Genomic DNA, 19,174 nt, shown 5'->3' on the forward strand with positions numbered 1-19,174 from the left:
AAAAGCTTTCTAGAAATACGGACTCAATTTGAAATCCCTTATAAATAGCACTCAGTACTTCGTACGAGTAAAGAGCTAGTTGTGTTACACTTGAACAGTTTTCTAAATCCATGTTGACTGTGTGTCAATAGACGGTTTTCTTTGAGGTAATTCATAATGTTCTAACACAATATATGTTCCAAAATCCTGCCGCATATCGACGTTAATGATATGGGCCTTTAAATTAGTGGATTACTCCTATTTATAAATACGTGAATCTAGTGAATATAAAACTGTACCAAACGAGCTACAACATGGCCAAACAATACATAGAAATACTTGTAAACCCTATTGGAAAACATAAAGCAAGCAGATTATTAAATTAAAATGTCATGGAAGGCAGCTCCACCTTGCGGAGGTACCAGAAACTCGTTCCACGAGAGAGATGGTCTGACGCGCACCATCACGCCACAGTCAACAAACATCAAACAGCAGTTCCCGAGAGATTGTTTCAATATTAAGCACAGGAATAAGAGTGAGAAATTTATTTCTGTTTCAGCAGAATCTCTTTGTAGTACTTGTCTTAAAAGAAACCAAACTCTTGTCTTGTAGTCGTTATATGTAGATCTAACGAAGAGCTTAGGGAAAGGCATCGGATGTCTGAGGTAGGGAAAGGGAGGTCCGAAATGATCTATCGCTTGTGAGGAAAAATTTTCTCGAACAGGTCCTGTTCGCGACGCTAGAGACATGAAAGATAAGCAGTTCGTCCACAGCATAAATAAGTGTAATGTATAGCGCATAAATATGCGAGAACACCGGTTATTGCACGATTATTCGACCACCAAACAGTGACTACAGTCAGTCACATTCATTACAGATCAAGAAGTATGCAACGAAACGGTTTAAAATGAAACGACCACATAAAAGTAATCGCAGATGAGGCGTATGACAGACAGAGATCCATTAAAAAAGGGCTCAGGACTTCTAGTCCACCCACAAAGCAGGGAACTTACAGAACCCCTCGTTTGACCGACGTTTGTCCACTGCAGTATTGCATATTGCTCGTCAATGTGGGGTCCTACCAGACTGGTAGAGGAAATGGTGAATACATAAAGAAGAGCGTGCGAGTTTCGTTACGTGTTCATTTAGTAAGCACGAAAAAGCCAGAGAAATTATTAACAGACTCCAGTGGAGACGCTACAAGGCGCTCTGCATTACTATAGTTCCGAGAGTGAACGCTCGTATTGAGTCAATATTGCTACAGGTGAAGGGAAGGGAGAGGGAAAAACCCACTGGCAGCATACAGTCTGCTGCTCTCGAATAACACCAAGTGGGGCGCCGAAATTAACTCCCCATCCGAGGGATGTATCACCATCAAGCGTCACACGCACTCACTTCGCGAAACACTGGGGAGAGATTTGGAATTTAATAGAGGACACTGGCGCAAAGACTGATGATCAGGAACTTTACGCCACCCCCTGTCCTCCGCTTGCCCGTCAATTACTTGCATAGAAAATTTTCCACCACCAGGACTCGAACTGGCTTACCTTCGAACCGAGCGCCACCGTACAGGTGTACGTTAGTGAATTCGGGTTGAAAACGAAATATCGATTCATAAATAAAAATAAAATATAAATTCAGGTCGTGGACGCAGGCGTTGTAGCTATTGATCCGAGACCCGGGTATTTTACCCAAAGATTTAACATATAGAGGCTATCTATGTCTTAACAGCGCTCTGAGTGGCACCAGCAAGCAACACTGACCGCCATATTTTGTAACGTCAACACACTGAACATATTAGTTAGATGGATGCAACACAGAGTTTGTTTTGCGATCGAACTCTAACGTAAAAGTATTTTTGACGATATTATGAAAAAGATAGGTTGTTACTCATCATATAGTGGAGACGCTGGGTCGCGAACAGGCGCAACAAGGAGACTGCTAAACAAGTAAGCTTTCGGCCAAAAGGCATTGTTCTGAATTAGACAACACACACACACACACACACACACACACACACACACACACACACACACATTCACGCAAAGGCAACTCACATCACATGACCACTGCCTTTGGCTGCCGAGCCCAGACTGAATCACATATCATTCCCAATGCCTATTCAAACCAGCAGAAAGAGTATTAAGGAATTGTCAAACGTCAATTGCGAAAAATAGTTTTGTCTTAAGAGTGTATCTTTATGTATTCAGAATGTTGACAACGAACTGAGTTTGTTTACAGGTTTTCATCATCTAATGGTTTCCACGAATTTGCAGAGTAAAGCCATTAGTGTACGCTAATAAAGCTGTTGGTCAAAAGTTATTTAACTTGTAGGTTACATCATTTGTGGTAATCTAAATTAATGGAAGAGAGAAGAAAACAGATCAGACAAATATACACACTCTTAATATTGTTTAAAGGACAATGATGGGTCTTTGCTGTAAATTGGCCAACTTAATACAGAACTATAATCTCAGCTACATTTTAATGTGAAATAACTGTACGCCTAGCTAATAGAATAATACTGTATTTATTATCAAGCTCTTTAGTGACTGTGTACCAATAACGTTTTTTGTTTCATTTCTTTTTAATCCTATAAACTTTAGCAAAAAGTTCTTGAAACCACTAGGCTGCGAACACAATGGTTTTGCATGTTAAACAGTAACACTTTTCTACAATGACAGCAGCATGTTCACAAAAGATTTATTGTGTCCTGTAGGATAATTGTTCTTTTCCGAGAAATAAATATCCTAACGCAATATGACAGTCCTGACTTCCATTACAACTGCGCGAAGCCACGCAAAAACAACATACCGCTTGAACAAAAACCTCTACCTGATCGGAATCCTCATCCACAGCAACGATAATTAACTCTTGGAACCACGTTTTTAAATATTTTTTGCTCGACTATCATTCGCGAAATACCAACGATCTGCTAAATGTGCCTTTGATAAATATGTAAGGCAGCACTTCCAGGCGTAAAATGCCACTGGGGGCAGAAGCAGATTAACCGAATGTAAAAGTTATAAACGAATTCGTCTGTATCTGTAAGGAACGATACATCGGTAATTAGAGAACTGAGCTTGTTTACATTATAGTAAAGTCACCAACATAATACAGCAGTTCTAACATCGCAAATATCGCGCTTAAGATGCCGTGGTAAACAGCAAACGCACTTCGTAATGGGAATTACTTCCGGAAACGCGTCATTTCAGTGAGAGGTGGCAGCAAATGATGTTCTATAACAAAAACAAACACGATTCCGTGCTAGTAGAGGACTAGCGTCAACGAAACTGACGGTGCAAAATGAGGCTACTAAATTTCCAATTGGCTTCAACTTGGCATGTTTTTTGTAAGAGTAAAGATTATTTAAACCGAGTAACTCTAGGAGTTTGTACGGGACAACAAGACAAATATTTTTCTCTAATGTCATAATTACCTGTGCGCATTATCTTAATCCGGCAGAGGGCATAATCGTTCTCAGCACTCGTGCAATTGTTCGTAACGTGGGGCGAATCAAACAAATGTAAGAAACGTCCTTCAAAAGCAATTGTTAATTCATCTGAGTTGCAGCGTGTACACAACCTGGAACCAATGATTATCCGTTCAGAGCGTGGTATTCGCCGTAGCACCTGGAACAGTGTCACATGCATCCTTCATTTCCGTCCTCGGTACTGTTTACAGATGGCGCAACGTTCTAGCGTGAAGGGGTCTTCAACAGCCACAGTTCGCATGCTTTGGAGTGAGGTTAATCCACATGCCACATTAACTCGCCCTCATCAGTTGCGGTTCTACGTGAATGTGTGGGCACAAGTCGTCGGTGGCTGTATTCATTGGGCAATACCTCCTAGCTAGGCCACAAAATGACAGCCGTTATTACAGTATCCTCGCCACAGCACTGTCATAGTTCCTGGATGACGTGCCACTCGGTACAAGACAGCGCGTATGTTTCCAGCGTGACGGCTCGCCGGCTGATTTCTGTCATCCTGAGCGTCGATTCTTGACCCAAACAGTGTATTGTCGGTAGTTGTCCTGTACCATGGCCTGTTCGATTCCCGTCCGCAGCTCGTGGTCGTGCGGTGGCGTTCTCGCTTCCCGCGCCCGGGTTCCCGGGTTCGATTCCCGGCGGGGTCAGGGATTTTCTCTGCCTCGTGATGACTGGGTGTTGTGTGCTGTCCTTAGGTTAGTTAGGTTTAAGTAGTTCTAAGTTCTAAGGGACTGATGACCATCGATGTTAAGTCCCATAGAGCCATTTGAACCATCTTTTTATTCGATTCCCTAATTTGACCGTTCTGGACTTTTTTGTGCGACGAGAGATGTGAGACTTTGTTTAAAAAACCCCTTTTGAAACAGGAGGGGGTCTGTTGCCTGGATAGTAGCAGCAGCAGTAGGAAATAACGACACCCCTGCAGTGTTTGACCGTTTAGAACATGACCCAACGGTGTAACCTAAGTTTAAAAGTCAGTGAAGGCATTTTTGAACCTCTCGTCGGGTTATTGTGTTGTGTCAGTGCTGTTGTTTCTTGGAAATAACTAATTAAAAGTGTTTGTGTTATTTTTTTTCATCGCAGGAAAACACAGCAAAAAATGGCTCTGAGCACTATGGGACTTAACTTCTGAGGTCAGCAGTCCCCTAGAACTTAGAAGTACTTAAACCTAACTAACCTAAGGACATCACACACATCCATGCCCGAGGCAGGATTCGAACCTGCGACTGTAGCGGTCGCGCGGTTCCAGACTGTAGTCCCTAGCACCGCTCGGCCACCTCGGCCGGCGAAAACACATCAGGAGAAGTGTTTTCATTGTCTCATGCAATCTCCCAGAGTTTGTTTGTTTCATTAATCTTCATCCAGAGAAAACTCCCTCTGTAGGTACAAAAAAGTCTTCACGGAAAAATATGACATTGGAGAAACATATTTGTTTCGGTATCCTGCACAACTTCCCAGAATTTGTCGGTTTAAATAATTTTCACCGTGTATAGTTCTTTGATTTTACCCATACAGCACGGTCTGAAATATGCGGTGCCCCTAGCAGCTAAGCTATAAACATAAACTACCTCTGTCGCCGAATGAATCTATCATTGACTCCTTTTGCTGCTGGAAATCACAGTTCTCGAGACTGCGCTTCGCTACCGAGGCACACTCGTACATTAGTAACTTGTTGAAAATGATGTGGAGCAGTGTGAGGGCGGAAGTTGTGGCAGCGGCCGTGACCACCCGTTCTTGGAGGTAGGCCGCAGAGCGGAACTTGCGGCGTTCCATTGGCGTTTCACCCTCAAAGGGCTTCCGGGAACGCGCGCGCGCGCGCGCCAGTATTTGCATGCTCTGCTGGGCCTCCATTGGGAACGTAGTAAGGGATGGCCCAGAGCGCCTGCGCCTTTGGGGCCACCTCGAAACCATACTGTAACACAAGCCAGGCGTCGGCTGCCTCTTACTTGCTGATACTAACAGGCGTGCACGCCTCTAAGGGAGCCACCATGAGAGGGTGGAGTCTCACCTGTACTAGTAACTGAAAGGGGAGAGTTGGAAGAGCAAGAGTGATCACTATTAATGACAGTGACCTGCTTCACGCAACCCGGAACTGTGCTATGGTCTTCACCGAATTACCACGTGAACTGCATCACATCGTTGTATTACTGCTGGAGCCATATAACGGCATAGTGAGTCCTGAAAATAGCCATTAAATTGCCAAATCGATATGGGAGAAAAATGGAATCTATACTTTTTTCTTTCGGACATGTCTGAAAGAACAGACACCATTGATGACCTGCAGCCGCCTAGAACAAAATTAGATTATATTAATACCTTCAGCTGCTGACGGGCACAGAGGATATTGCGACTGCAGGGGCTATGTCGCGCACGCCTCCTGAGAGACCCACATTCTCAGCTTGTATGTCCACACACTACATTCGTAGTGTCCCACCGCAAAAATGGAATCTGTTAGGTACGAAAAACTACATAGAGTTCTCAGAGCGAAGTTTCTGATAAGGAAAGTTTACTATAAATGTTTGTGACTTACTGCAGTGAGACATAGACTCTTCATCCATTCTTCCACACGGAGCGAGGTGGCACAGTGGTTAGAACACTGCGTTCGCATTCGGGAGGACGACGGTTCAAACCCGGGTCTGGCCATCCTGATTTAGATTCTCCGCGATTTCCCTAAATGGCTTCAGGCAATTGCCGAGGTGGTTCCTTTGAAAGGGTACGGCCGACTTCCTTCCCTATCCTTTCTTGATCCGATGGGACCGATCACCTCGCTGTTTGGTCCCCTCCCACCAAATCAACCAACCAACCGTTCTTCCATTTCGTCATCGGATTCAGTAGGGGTTTTGTAAACAAGGTTGCACATTCCTCGTCACACCAAAAGGTCCAGAAGGGTCAAATCAGGGAATCGAGTAGGCCATGGCACAAGACAACCAATGTCTGTGACTTACCGCAGTGAGACATAGACTTTTAACTCCTTCTTCGTCTTACATCAGCACCTACATACATACTCCGCAAGCCACCGTGCGGTGCGTGACGGAGGGTACTCTGTACCACTACTTGTTATTTCCTTTCCTGTTGGACCTGGCCCCGTATGAACCCTAATTTCTCGTATCTTCGTGGAAGAAGGCAGTAGAATCGTTCTTCAGTCAGCTTCAAACTCCCGTTATCTAAATATTCCCAATAGCGTTGTTCCTCTAAAACGTTGCCTTCTCTCCAGGGATTCCCATTTGAGTTTCAGAAGCATTTCCGCAATACCTGTGTGTTGTTCGAACCTATTGGTAAGAATTCTAGCAGCTCACCTCTGAAATGCTTCGATGTCTTCCTTCAATCCTACCTAGTGTGGATCCCAAGCACTCGAGCAGTATTCAAGAATGGCTCACACCAGAGCTGTATCCTCTACACATGAATTACTTTTCGAAAATTCTCCCAATAAACCAAAGTCGACTATTCGCCTTCCGTATCACAGTTCGTTCCATTTCATATCGCTTTCCAATGTTATGCTTAGATATTTAATCGACTTCATTATCTCAAGTAGCAGACTACTTCAAATGGTTCAAATGGCTCTGAGCACTATGGGACTTAACATCTAAGTTCATCAGTCCCCTAGAACTCAGAACTACTTAAACCTAACTAACCTAAGGACTTCACACACATCCATGCCCCAGACAGGATTCGAACCTGCGACCGTAGCAGTCGCGCGGTTCCGGACTGAAGCGCCTAGAACCGCTCGGCCACCGCGGCCAGAGCAGACTACTAATGCTGCAATCTAACAATAGGAGATTCTTTCTCGTGCATTAACTTATTTTGTAGCTGATTGCCATTCGTCACACCAATTAGAAATTTTGTCTAAGTCATCTGGTATCCTCCTACGGTCACACAACGACGGCACATTCCCGTACACCACAGCCTCATCAGCAAACAGCTGCAGACTGATGCTCACCCTGTCAGCCAGATCATTTACGTTTACAGAAAGTAACCGCGGTCCTGTAACATTTTCCTGGGATACTCCTGACGAATCGCTTGTCTCTGATAAACTCTTGCCGTCGAGGACAACGTACTGGGTTCTGTTGCTTAAGAAGTCTTGGAGTCACTTCCAAATCTGAGAATCTATTCCGTATGTTCGTACCTTTGTTAACAATCTGCAGTGGGGCAACGTGTCAAATGCTTTCCTGAAGTATAGGAATGTGTAATGTCTGTTGTCCTTCATCCATAGTTCACACGATATCATGGGCGGAAAGTGCAAGCTGAGTTTCACGCGAGCGATGCCTTCTTTTTTTTTCTCTCACTTCAGGGATTAATGGTATCACCTGTTCCGATCACCATGCTTCAGCTATCTCCTCCGTCCTCTTCCTTGCTGTCTTGTCCCTCCAGGTCTGTAGCCAAGAATTTGTTTTGGAAGTCTATACATTCTGTCTACATCTTCCTGCAACCTGTTTCTATTTAGATGTATTTTATTGTGCATTGACTCAACATGTCATTGGTTCCTAATGTGCAATCTTCTCTAGTGCACTTTATAACGCTACGGAGAAATTTCCGCGGCCTGGATCCCGGTCATATCCTAGGTACTGCCACGTATTAGTGAAACCTCGTTTGTGTCTCTTTCTTGTTTGTCTAGCATGTTTCTACTGTTCCACAGATCACGTTAAATATTAGGAGCTTGTTATCAATTTCACTGTCAAAATTTCATCCTATGTCACAGCCGGCATACTGAAAGTAGGTTACCTGTTCTAGTATTGCATTATTTATTAAAATTTTAGATTTTATAGGCGACTTTCCGTCGAATGCCATAAGCATTGTTTTATAAGGGGAGATGTTCGTAATATATTTAGAAACCAACAAATTAGGATGATCGGTGGCTTTTTGAAGATTATCTTCACTTTCTTGAATTAAAAACAGTGTGTCTCAGCAGGTAAGGGAGAGATCGATTCTGGTAGTAACTGGAAGTGGCAGGAAAATTTCTGGAATGGAAGACTGAATTATGATTGTAATTAAAATTAAATGGTGATGAATTTATGATAGACGCATTTACGGACATAATACAGAGTCATATTGTTAGAGAAGACGAAATAGATAATGTCTTACAATGACCTTATAAGATGACCATCAGCAAAGGTAAAACTAGGGTAATGGACGGAAGCCGAATGAAATCATTGTATTCTGAGAGAATTAGAATAGGAAATTAAGCGCTAAATATAATAGAAGAGTTTTGCTGTTTCAGGAGAAAAATAAATAATATTGGTCGAAGTATAAAACCATATAAATTCGATCACTCAATTGATACAAGTCTCTCTGCCGGTCGGTGTACACTCTCGTCTTCAAGTAACCCCATAGAGAAAAGTCTGGCGAGTACGGCCTGTTCTTTGGGGCTCGTCGGTTCTCCGAGGATCGGTCGACTTTCGCTTCTGTGCACTGGCAGCTGCACGGAAGTTCCTTACCAGTTCAATACCGTTCCACGAGCAGAAGTTGGACATCGCAGCTAAATCCTGAAATGATTACGAAAGGCACGTTGCACGCGCACTACAGATTCGCCGCAGCGAAAATAGCACTCCACCGCGAACGCACGATGTTGCCTCGACCAGGAGGACATGATAACTGACCTGCATACGGAATGAAACTTGACATTCCGCACTAGTAATAGACTGCGCCACCGTCGCTGTATCTTGCTTTTAGCGTGCGTTATTCACATTTGAAATAGTCAAAACACTGCGAAACATCATACATATGACGCACTGCATTTAATATTGCCAGCGATTGCGCGCGTATGAGGCTGTAGCTGATATGCGGAAGGAAGAGAGTTGGGTCTTGAGCAAACAGTTGTGGACTGACACAAGCCGGAATCGGTGGCCGAGCGATTCTAGCGCTTCAGTCCGGAACCACGTGACTGCTACTGTCGCAGGTTCGAATCCTGCCTTGGGCATGGATGTGTGTGATGTCCTTAGGTTAGTTAGGTTTAAGTAGTTCTAAGTTCTGGGGACCGATGACCTCAGATGTTAAGTACCATAGTGCTCAGAGCCATTTGAGCAATTTGACTGACACAAAAGTCAAAACAGGCAGTTATTATTAATAAATCGACAATAAGATGGAAGATTAGAGTAGAAACGACCAGTGTTGACTGTGATGGCACGAGCGAAGCTGGACACGTATCTACCGCAGTCTTTGTCTTACGTAACATCGGGAAACCGCAGGAAACCTCTGCGAAAACGGTCCGCTGCTTCTGACTACGAATCGCCTGTCTGACTCAGCGCTCCATCTCGCCCGGTACAAATCGACCGTAGCAGTAGATATCGATGGGTCGGTCGTAAAGTCTGTTGGATTTACTACTCCTTCAGGATCGGCTTCCTGCGGCGTAGCGTGTCTTCATTGACATTCAATTGTCTTGAATTGATTGACTGCCATTAAAGCCCCGAGGCGAAAGAATCCGCCCAGAAGGAGGTGGAAGATGGAGTGGTATGCAGAAATCGTCCGTAAATCTTTGCCTCCGTATAAAGGTTCGCATTCTACGGCACTAAAGCGAAGTTCTTGTTCTACAAAGACTCATTATGGTAGTACAGCCCCTCTGTCTCCGCCTGAGGTTAATTAAAACACCATGGCTGTTATTCGACCGAATATGCCAATGTGGCTGTTTACACTGCTTGACAATTGCTAACAAAGAGGGACATTGTTGGACAGGAATAATCACAGGCATGATAGACGACATAACCCACTGCACATACGTAACAGACATGGAATGGTACATCTATAACGAAAAACTGTACATATTTCACCACATGAGGAAACAGGGTAAGAGACGTAAATAAGGTTCACAGCTGAGACTCCCAACATAAAAATCTATATCGGACTCTCGTTACGGAACAGGTCCTCGTCAGTACTAATGTCCATTTTGCACTTGTTATTCATGCCGGCTACCGAACTGTTGAGCCGTCCTTGGGGAATACTATACCAGTACCCTCTCAATGCGAGTTTCAGTCCTTGCACGGTTGGGAGATGGGGTGTTCGTTCAGAAACACGTTTGCCGAGACCATCCCAGGTATGCTCTATAGGGTTTAGGTCCGGAGAGTACCCAGGCCATTCCATACTTTCAATCTCTCCGACGCCTCATTGGTCTTGTGTAGTCGGGCACTGCCGTCCATAAATAGAAAGTCGGGACCTATGGCAGCATTTAACAGACGGACATGACACAGAATTATCTTCTTGCACTACTGTTGTACTGTAAGAGTATCTCAAGCAAAGATATGCTGCGGTATTCATTTTGCGTAATGCCTGCCGTACCATAACGCCTCGACTAGACGTATAACGTTCGTGAACATTTTGTGGTGTGTAACGTGTTCCCTCCTCTCTCTCTCTCCCTACACTAACGGGTGATCCGAATCACTTTTCATAGTGAAGGGAGATTGTCGGAGACAACACTCTGGACCCCAGCCATCATGTTTCTAACACCAACAAACTCATTCTCGACGACGACGTGGCTGAAGTGGGATGCATTTAACTGGCTTCCAAGCGTACAACCAGCCTGATTTAATCGCGCGAAATGGTTCTGCCAGAGACACGTATAGCGGTAGCGGTTGCAAGGTCTGCAACCATCTGCCTAGGGTTGAGATGTCTGTTCCTTTTCTTCTCTAGGGTGACGTATCAATCCCCTTGTGATGTGGTAGTCAATCTGCGACCACCGGCACGCTTTCGCATAGTATTTCCAGCTTCAGTGGCCCTTTTCGATCGCAAAATGACGCTATTGGAAACAGCCATTACTGTGGTCACGGTAGCGACAGTTTGACCGGTTTCGATTCATCCAACCGCTCGTCCACGACTGCAAGCACTCAAATGGTATCTTGTAGACATGTTGCCGTACCACAAGGAATGTCGCACTAGCCGGTTCCACAAGAACTTTTGTCAAATACCGTACTGAATTTACTGTCGAATGCATACAGAGCGTTCGCGCAAACGCTTCGCTGCAGTTAACACATCCCGCCCTCTACATTTCGTTGGTCGGGTGTTTCGTAACAACTGTCGGTTGTTCCGTAGCAGTTGGCAGTTGTATCTTAGTAACTGTCAAGCAATGTAAACTATCAGTAAAAAACTGTCGCCAGATTAATCGTACTGCAGGAGTCCGTCGAAAGTCTGACCGTTCACGTCAATCAAAATAGTATGCTCACAAGTTTTCTGGATCAAAGGGCATCGGTTCGATCCTACTTGCAATGTTGGGTGGCAATGTTATGACTGTGAAGAGATTCCAGAGTCGCAGTGTGAATGACGATAGCAGAACACAACCTATTATTTGGGTGGATTATGCAAGAACAATTATGACTACAGCAACCCTGGTCAATATTCCATGTACGCATTGTGCATTTTAGAGTAGAAGCTATAAGAATTTGCCTATGTTGAGTTTCATTACACGGCCGCTTTTGCATGAGGCCTATGACGAAAACTATCTTTGTCTTACAAGACGGGATCGAACTTAACCCCCTGGCTCTTACTATCTGACGCAAGACTTGCAGCTCGTCACCTTAACTACGTCATGCTACGTCCTCTTGTTTTCACCCTCGCTCACGGCACTGACTTAAGGCTATACCTATACATATCCGGCACTGCCTCCTCCGTTTACACGTGATTGTGTGCCAATGAATCATGACGTTCGTATGACTGCAGTACGTTCAAAAATTTGAGAGTTTGCGTATTTTTCTGTAGTGAATCGTCTACGCAAGGAAACAGGATACAGTACAGTGGAATACTCATCATTGTAATAGAGTTTATAGCCAAGTTTAGGTCAAAGTATTTTAGAGATCTACAGAAAAATATTGCATCGCTTCGACAATCTGGACATTAAAGTACTGCAAGGCGACATGAAAGCTAGTGACGTAAGCGAGTACGCTAGTATGACACCGCATAGTACCGACGGGCGGAATTGAGACACTTGCAACGGTCAGCACACTGGACACGCATTCGGTAGGACGATGCTTTTAATCCGCGTTAGACCATCCTGATTTAGGTTACCCGTGATTTTGCTACATCGCTACAGGCAAATGCAGGGATGGTTCCTTTGAAAGGCCACGGCAGATTTCCTTCCCCATCCTTGAAACAATCCGAGCTTGTGCTTCGTCTCTAATGACCTCGATATCGACGGGGCATAAAAAACTAAAATCTTCAGTCCTTCGAGAATCGTGTTCTCGAGAACGGAAAGGAATCGAAGGCGCAAGTGAGAGCCGACAAATTAAAATGTTTACAGGTACAGCCTAGATGCCAGGGGCATCACATGCAATCAAGCAGCATGTTGTCGGTAGACTGATATGTGCAGTCGTCAATGATTTGTGATTTCATTTAACGTGCTTAGCCTGTGAGGAACATACATGTTCAATCGAAAACACTTATTTGGTCGAGCGAGGTGGCGCAGTGGTTAGCATACTGGACTCGCATTCGGGAGGACGACGGTTCAATCCCGTCTCCGGCCATCCTGATTTAGGTTTTCCGTGATTTCCCTAAATCGTTTCAGGCAAATGCCGGGATGGTTCCTTTGAAAGGGCACTGCTGATTTCCTTCCCAATCCTTCCCTAACTCGAGCTTGCGCTCCGTCTCTAATGACCTCGTTGTCGACGGGACGTTAAACACTAACCACCACCACCACCACCACTTATTTGGTCTACAAGAATATATTTTCTACGTGAATGATGACAGAGGCTTTGGGTAAATTTTCACAATCATCCGATTCTACAAGGAAATATTTTTACAGGAACGCACACGCAACACTGAAGTACCTTTTATAATTACGTTTATGATCAAAGTTGAAAGTTTCGTCTAAGGAGAAAGCAACTTACTTTTCGTAATATCAGTTTGACTTCTGTTATAGAAGAATCTTAGAGAAACACTTTGTTTGGCACTTACAACATGAAGACGTTTTACTCATAAAGAATAGTTAGTCGAAGGTACTTATAATATAACGATTTATTGAGACATAATGTTCTATATGAGGAGTTTATCAGTCATTTATGTAGCAAATCGATTGCAAAGATTTTAATTTTCATACATACATTTGTAAAGCTTGGACGTACGAAAGGATACATTGTCTTTGCGCGTTAAGAAAAGCATTATTTTGAGTAAAATAGCGCTCAATAGGCAGAACAGCAGCAGCAAGGAGAGCCAGTCACAGTCAAATCTTGGGTGAGATGTTGCAGTGATTGTTTTAGCTGAGGAACTCTGTCAGAGCAAGTGGTTCCCTTTTGGAGATGATAAACGCTGAGAAGTGAAGAACAGCTCAGAACTGAATATTATTAGAGGAAAAATTTTTGTAATTTGGTATTGGCAAAGAAACGACTAAGCAGCCAAAAGGTATTTGTCATATTGCTTTGCGTGTATTTAGAGATTATTGTAGTTTGTTAATTTTCTTTGTTCAGTGATTTGTATTGTTAGGCAAAAGAGACCATTTATCGTTCAATTTCCAAGGTGTCGGCAATTTCCATCCACTTCTGTTAGTTGAAATGACATCTTGATCAATAATTTATAAGTAAAATTCACAGAAAATTTATACTTCAATAATGCTTGATGTCTGTGATACGGTTAAAATGAACGAGTGTTTTTATTAAAATGGAGCTTAAATGCTAGATTTACAATTTTGGAAAACTTAACGAAGTTCTGATTTCATTGTATTTTTGATTTATAATCATTCTCTCCCTTTTCTTAAATGACATACGTTTTGAATGCAGTGAGATCTAATGAATAAAACAATGAGTGGATAGGGTGTTGTCTATCTTGAATAATGGTAGATTATGGCATGCAGTGCAGCACTTCTCTCGGATAACTTACTATGTCGCAACAGCATTTCATTGGCAGCTTCGCCGATACAGAACGGAATCAAGCGTCCTTTTCAGGTACGTGACTGTCAGAGTCAAAGTATAGAACTCATTTGGAAGGAGATTTCCTTGTTATGTGCAGTGAAATCACATAGACTTTAACACATTCTCTATACGTCTCCACGACAATATTAGTTTCATTTGATACTGGCAGTGATCAAGACTGATTTCATTAGATGATTCTAAAATAAATAATTTTTAATTTTATGAGACACTTTCCACAATTTACCATCCTTAAACATCTTCATTACATTCTTTCAAAGTTTTCATTCACGTTTCACGAATGTTCAATGTGCATTCCACGACAAACACGCAGACGATAATCAGACTTGTTCACACTTCTGCGACATTTTCTCGATTTACTGCATTCATTATGGATGCTATGCAGCGTTGCAGTTCACCCTAAGTTGTTGGAAGAGAAGGCACGGAGATTGAGTCCTTCACAAACCCCGACAGTAAACAAAAATATCGTATACTGTGGAATCAGGTGACCTCGGAGGCCAGCGCTGCAATGCGAGATCTATTAAATGTTGGTTTCGACAAAAAGTTTATATTTCATGTATATTTATGCAAACTGAGATAGCATTTGACACTGAAGACATTGGCGCCCGTAACGACACATCTGAAATATCTCGCAAATAGTTCATTAGCGGACCCAAGTTTTCCAGAACGGTTCTGGTTCTGCTGTCTTGAACGTTCATCTATGACAGTTTTTCCTATTAATTATAATACAACCTGTACATGGAAACATCCTGAAACATTATGTCCGTCTCCTCCATGGGTGCCAGCTGATAAATGGTTATGACAGACATGACACCTCAAACGAATTACGGGCCGTCAGCAAAGAGGGCTCAACAGCACGTTCATCTTACATCCCCTTTTCAAGACAGTATCCATTCTGCTCATCACTAAGACCTTTCCTGTCTTTGAAAAAGTACAATATATTCGTTGGGGTAGACTACAACCTTTCTGAACTACAGCTTCCGTTTCTTGTCCTTCGACTCACGTAAATTGCAGTCGAGTTTCCGCACAAGCTGAACAGTGAAGGAAAAAAATTACAACACCAAAAAATGATTAATGTAGAGTGACGCAATTTTGGGGATACGTTTACCTGGGAAATATATTTAAGTGATTAACGTTGCAAAATCACAGATTAATGTAAGTGCGAGGCAAGCCATTGCAAATGTGAAATGTTGATGCATTAATAACTGGTGTAATTGCCCGACTTATGAATGCAAGCACATAAAGGAGCATGCATTGTGTTGTACAGTTGATGGATGTCAGTTTGTGGGATGGAGTTACATACCTGTTGCATTTCATTGGTCAATGCCGGGACAGTTAATGCTGTTTCTGGATGACACTGGAGTTGTCAGACGATGTCCCATATGTGCTCGACTGGAGACAGATCGATCAGGCCACTGTGGAGAACGTTGAGTTACAACAGTGGTATATGTGCGAGCGTTATACTGATGGAAAACACCCCCTGGAATGCTGTTCACGAATGGCAGCATAACAGGTCTAATCACCAGACTGGCGCACAAATTTGCATCTGGCTAGCGTGGGATAGCTGCGACAGTGCTGCTGCTGTCATTCTAAATTGCAGCCCAGATCGTTACTCCAGGTATAGCACCATCGTGTCTAACAGGCACAAAGGTTTCCAGAATGAGATTTTCACTCTGCAGTGGAGTGTGCGCTGATATGAAACTTCCTGCCAGACCGAGACTCGAACTCGGGACCTTTGCCTTTCGCGGGAAAGTGCTCTACTAACTGAACTACCCAAGCACGACTTACGCCCCGTCCTCACAACTTTACTACTGCCAGTACCTCGTCTCCTACCTTCCAAACTTTACAGAAGCTCTCCTGCGAACCTTGCAGAACTATCACTCCTGAAAGAAAGGATATTGCGGAGACGTGGCTTAGCTACAGCCTGGGGAATGTTTACAGAATGAGATTTTCACTCTGCAGCGAAGTGTGCGCTAATATGAAACTTCTAGGTAGGAGACGAGGTACTGGCAGAAGTAAAGCTGCGAGGACGGGGCGTAAGTCGTGTTTGGGTAGCTCAGTCGGTAGAGCACTTTCCCGCGAAAGGCAAAGGTTCCGAGTTCGAGTCTCGGTCCGGCACTCAGTTTTAATCTGCCAGGAAGTTTCAGGCACAAAGGTTGGTTGCAACCAAGATACGCCTATCATTGGCACCGAGGCAGACCCAGCTTTCATCAGAAAACACAGCGGACTTCCATCCTGGACTCCAATGAGCTCTCGCTTGAACGGACGATTATTAACAGCAGAAAACCGCAAAACAGCTTACATGGACGTAAGTGCAAAATTTGTACATCTGAAAATATGGTAACTAACATTGTAGTGGAATAAAACAAAAATATTATATAACTCTCGCAGATGGTCTGAAGACGGCTGTCTAGTCTAAAGAGAGTCGCCAGAATAAAACACTAAACTTCAACAGCAGCAGTTTGGATTTCTTTGCATAATGTCTCTAACATATACACTACTGCCCATTAAAATTGCTACACCAAGAAGAAATGCACATGATAAACGGGTATTCATTGGACAAATATATTATACTAGAACTGACACGTGATTACATTTTCACGCAATTTGGGTGCATAGATCCTGAGAAATCGTTACCCAGAACAACCACTTCAGGTCGTATTAACGGCCTTGATACGTCTGGGCATTGACTCAAACAGAGCTTGGATGGCGTGTACAGGTACAGGTGCCCATGCAGCTTCTACACTATACCACAGTTCATCAAGAGTAATGACTCTCGTATTGTGACAAGCCAGTCAGTTGCTCGGCCACCACTGACCAGACGTTTTCAATTGGTGAGAGATCTGGAGAAGGTGCTGGCCAGGGCAGCAGCCGAATATTTTCTGTATCCAGAAAGACCCGTACAGGACCTGCAACATGCGGTCGTGCATTATCCTGCTGAAATGTAGGGTTTCGCCGGGTGATACGCCAGTATGGCGATGACGAATACACCTTCCAATGTGCGTTCACCGCGATGTCGCCAAACACGGATGCGACCATCATGATGCTGTAAACAGAACCTGGATTTATATAAAAAGAATGACGGTTTGCCATTCGTGCAGCCACGTTCGTCGTTGAGTACACCATTGCAGGCGCTCCTGTCTGTGATGCAGCGTCATGGGTAACCGCAGCCATGGTCTCCGAGGTCATAGTCCATGCTGCTGCAAACGTCGTCGAACTGTTCGTGCAGATGGTTGTTGTCTTGCAAACGTCCCCATTTGTTGACTCAGGGATCGATACGTGGCTGCACGATCCGTTACAGCCATGCGGATAAGATGCCTGTCATCTCGACTGCTAGTGACACGAGGCCGTTGGGATCCAGCACGGCGTTCCGTATAACCCTCCTGAACCCACCGATTCCGTATTCTGCTAACAGTCATTGGATCTCGACCAACGCTAGCAGCAATGTCGCGATACGATAAACCGCAATCCCGATAGGCTACAATCCGATCTTTATCAAAGTCGGAAACGTGATGGTACGCATTCCTCCTCCTTACACGAGGCATCAGCAGAACGTTTCACCAGGCAACGCCGGTCAACTGCTGTTTGTGTATGAGAAATCGGTTGGAATCTTTCCTCATGTCAACACTTGTAGGTATCGCCACCGGCGCCAACCTTGTGTGAATGCTCTGAAAAGCTAATCATTTGCATATGACTGCATCTTTTTCCTGTTGGCTAAATTTCGCGTTTGTAGCACGTCATCTTCGTCGTGTAGCAATTTTAATGGCCAGTAGTGTATCTTCAACAGTGCGGGAACATTGGATCGTAAATTGCCCTCACGTTGTTGCAACGTTAGTGGCCAGCAGGCGTTCTAGCGAGCGACCGACTGCCGATCTTAGGAGAGAAAGGGCGACGGAGAGGGGCGCCCCTTGGCCGGCCTCGTTCCGCAACCCGCAGCACGCCTCTCAGACCGCGCAGCCTCGGCCAGCCAGCTCCGGCAAGGTCACGGCCGCTGAAGCCGGCCTCGCTGCCTCATTACCGAGGGCTCCCATTCCAGGCGGCGCGCCCGTCGGGGCCTAAATATACGACGCCGCGACACGCAGGAACGTACGCAGCACAGCAAGGGAGGACCGCGACCCACAACTGGCGACCTCGAGGAGACGCGAGCGACTATCTGCTCCACGTCCTGAGTGCGCGTCACATACCATCGTGTAAAGGCGTCACCAACCACGTCGCGAGCGGGTCTTCAACCGATTGTGTCGAGTGTCGTCGTCGTTCTTGTTGTTGAGGTCTTCTGTTCAAACACTAGCAGACACGGCTCTTTACGCTAGTCTACTCCATGCAAACTACTACTTCTCTGAATAAATGTTGAACAGCAATAGCAGCAATAATTCCATGTGGGACAATAGCCTGATTCAACTCTTTCAGCTGAACATCACTTCAGCGATCTTCGTCTACCTAACCTAACACATTAATCCTACTGCGAAAAGGCAACATACAGTTGAACGTAGGGAACTTACAGTTCAACATGGAACCCGATCTACGTGTCCCTCCTGGCGAATATTCGCATTATTAAGAGTTAAAGGATCTGCTAAAATCAAATTAAAATACACTGACGGGGTAAAAAATCGCATCGCCAAGTAGTTGTGCGACATAAACGAAAGTTGATTGGCATATTTCTACATCTGGAAGATGACGTCTATTCCAATTTCGCACCAGTCGCGTAAGAGTGGCGCTAAGAGGGCTGCTACACTACTGCACCACGAGGATGACGTGCTGCAGACGCCAAGTTTAACCGACAGGAAGAAGATACTGTGACATGTAAATGATTAGCTTTTCAGAGCATTCACACAAGATTCGTGCCGGTGGCGACACCTACAACGTGCTGACA

The sequence above is a fragment of the Schistocerca serialis genome, chromosome 7 (genome assembly GCF_023864345.2).
Source record: "Schistocerca serialis cubense isolate TAMUIC-IGC-003099 chromosome 7, iqSchSeri2.2, whole genome shotgun sequence".
Lineage (NCBI taxonomy): Eukaryota > Metazoa > Arthropoda > Insecta > Orthoptera > Acrididae > Schistocerca > Schistocerca serialis.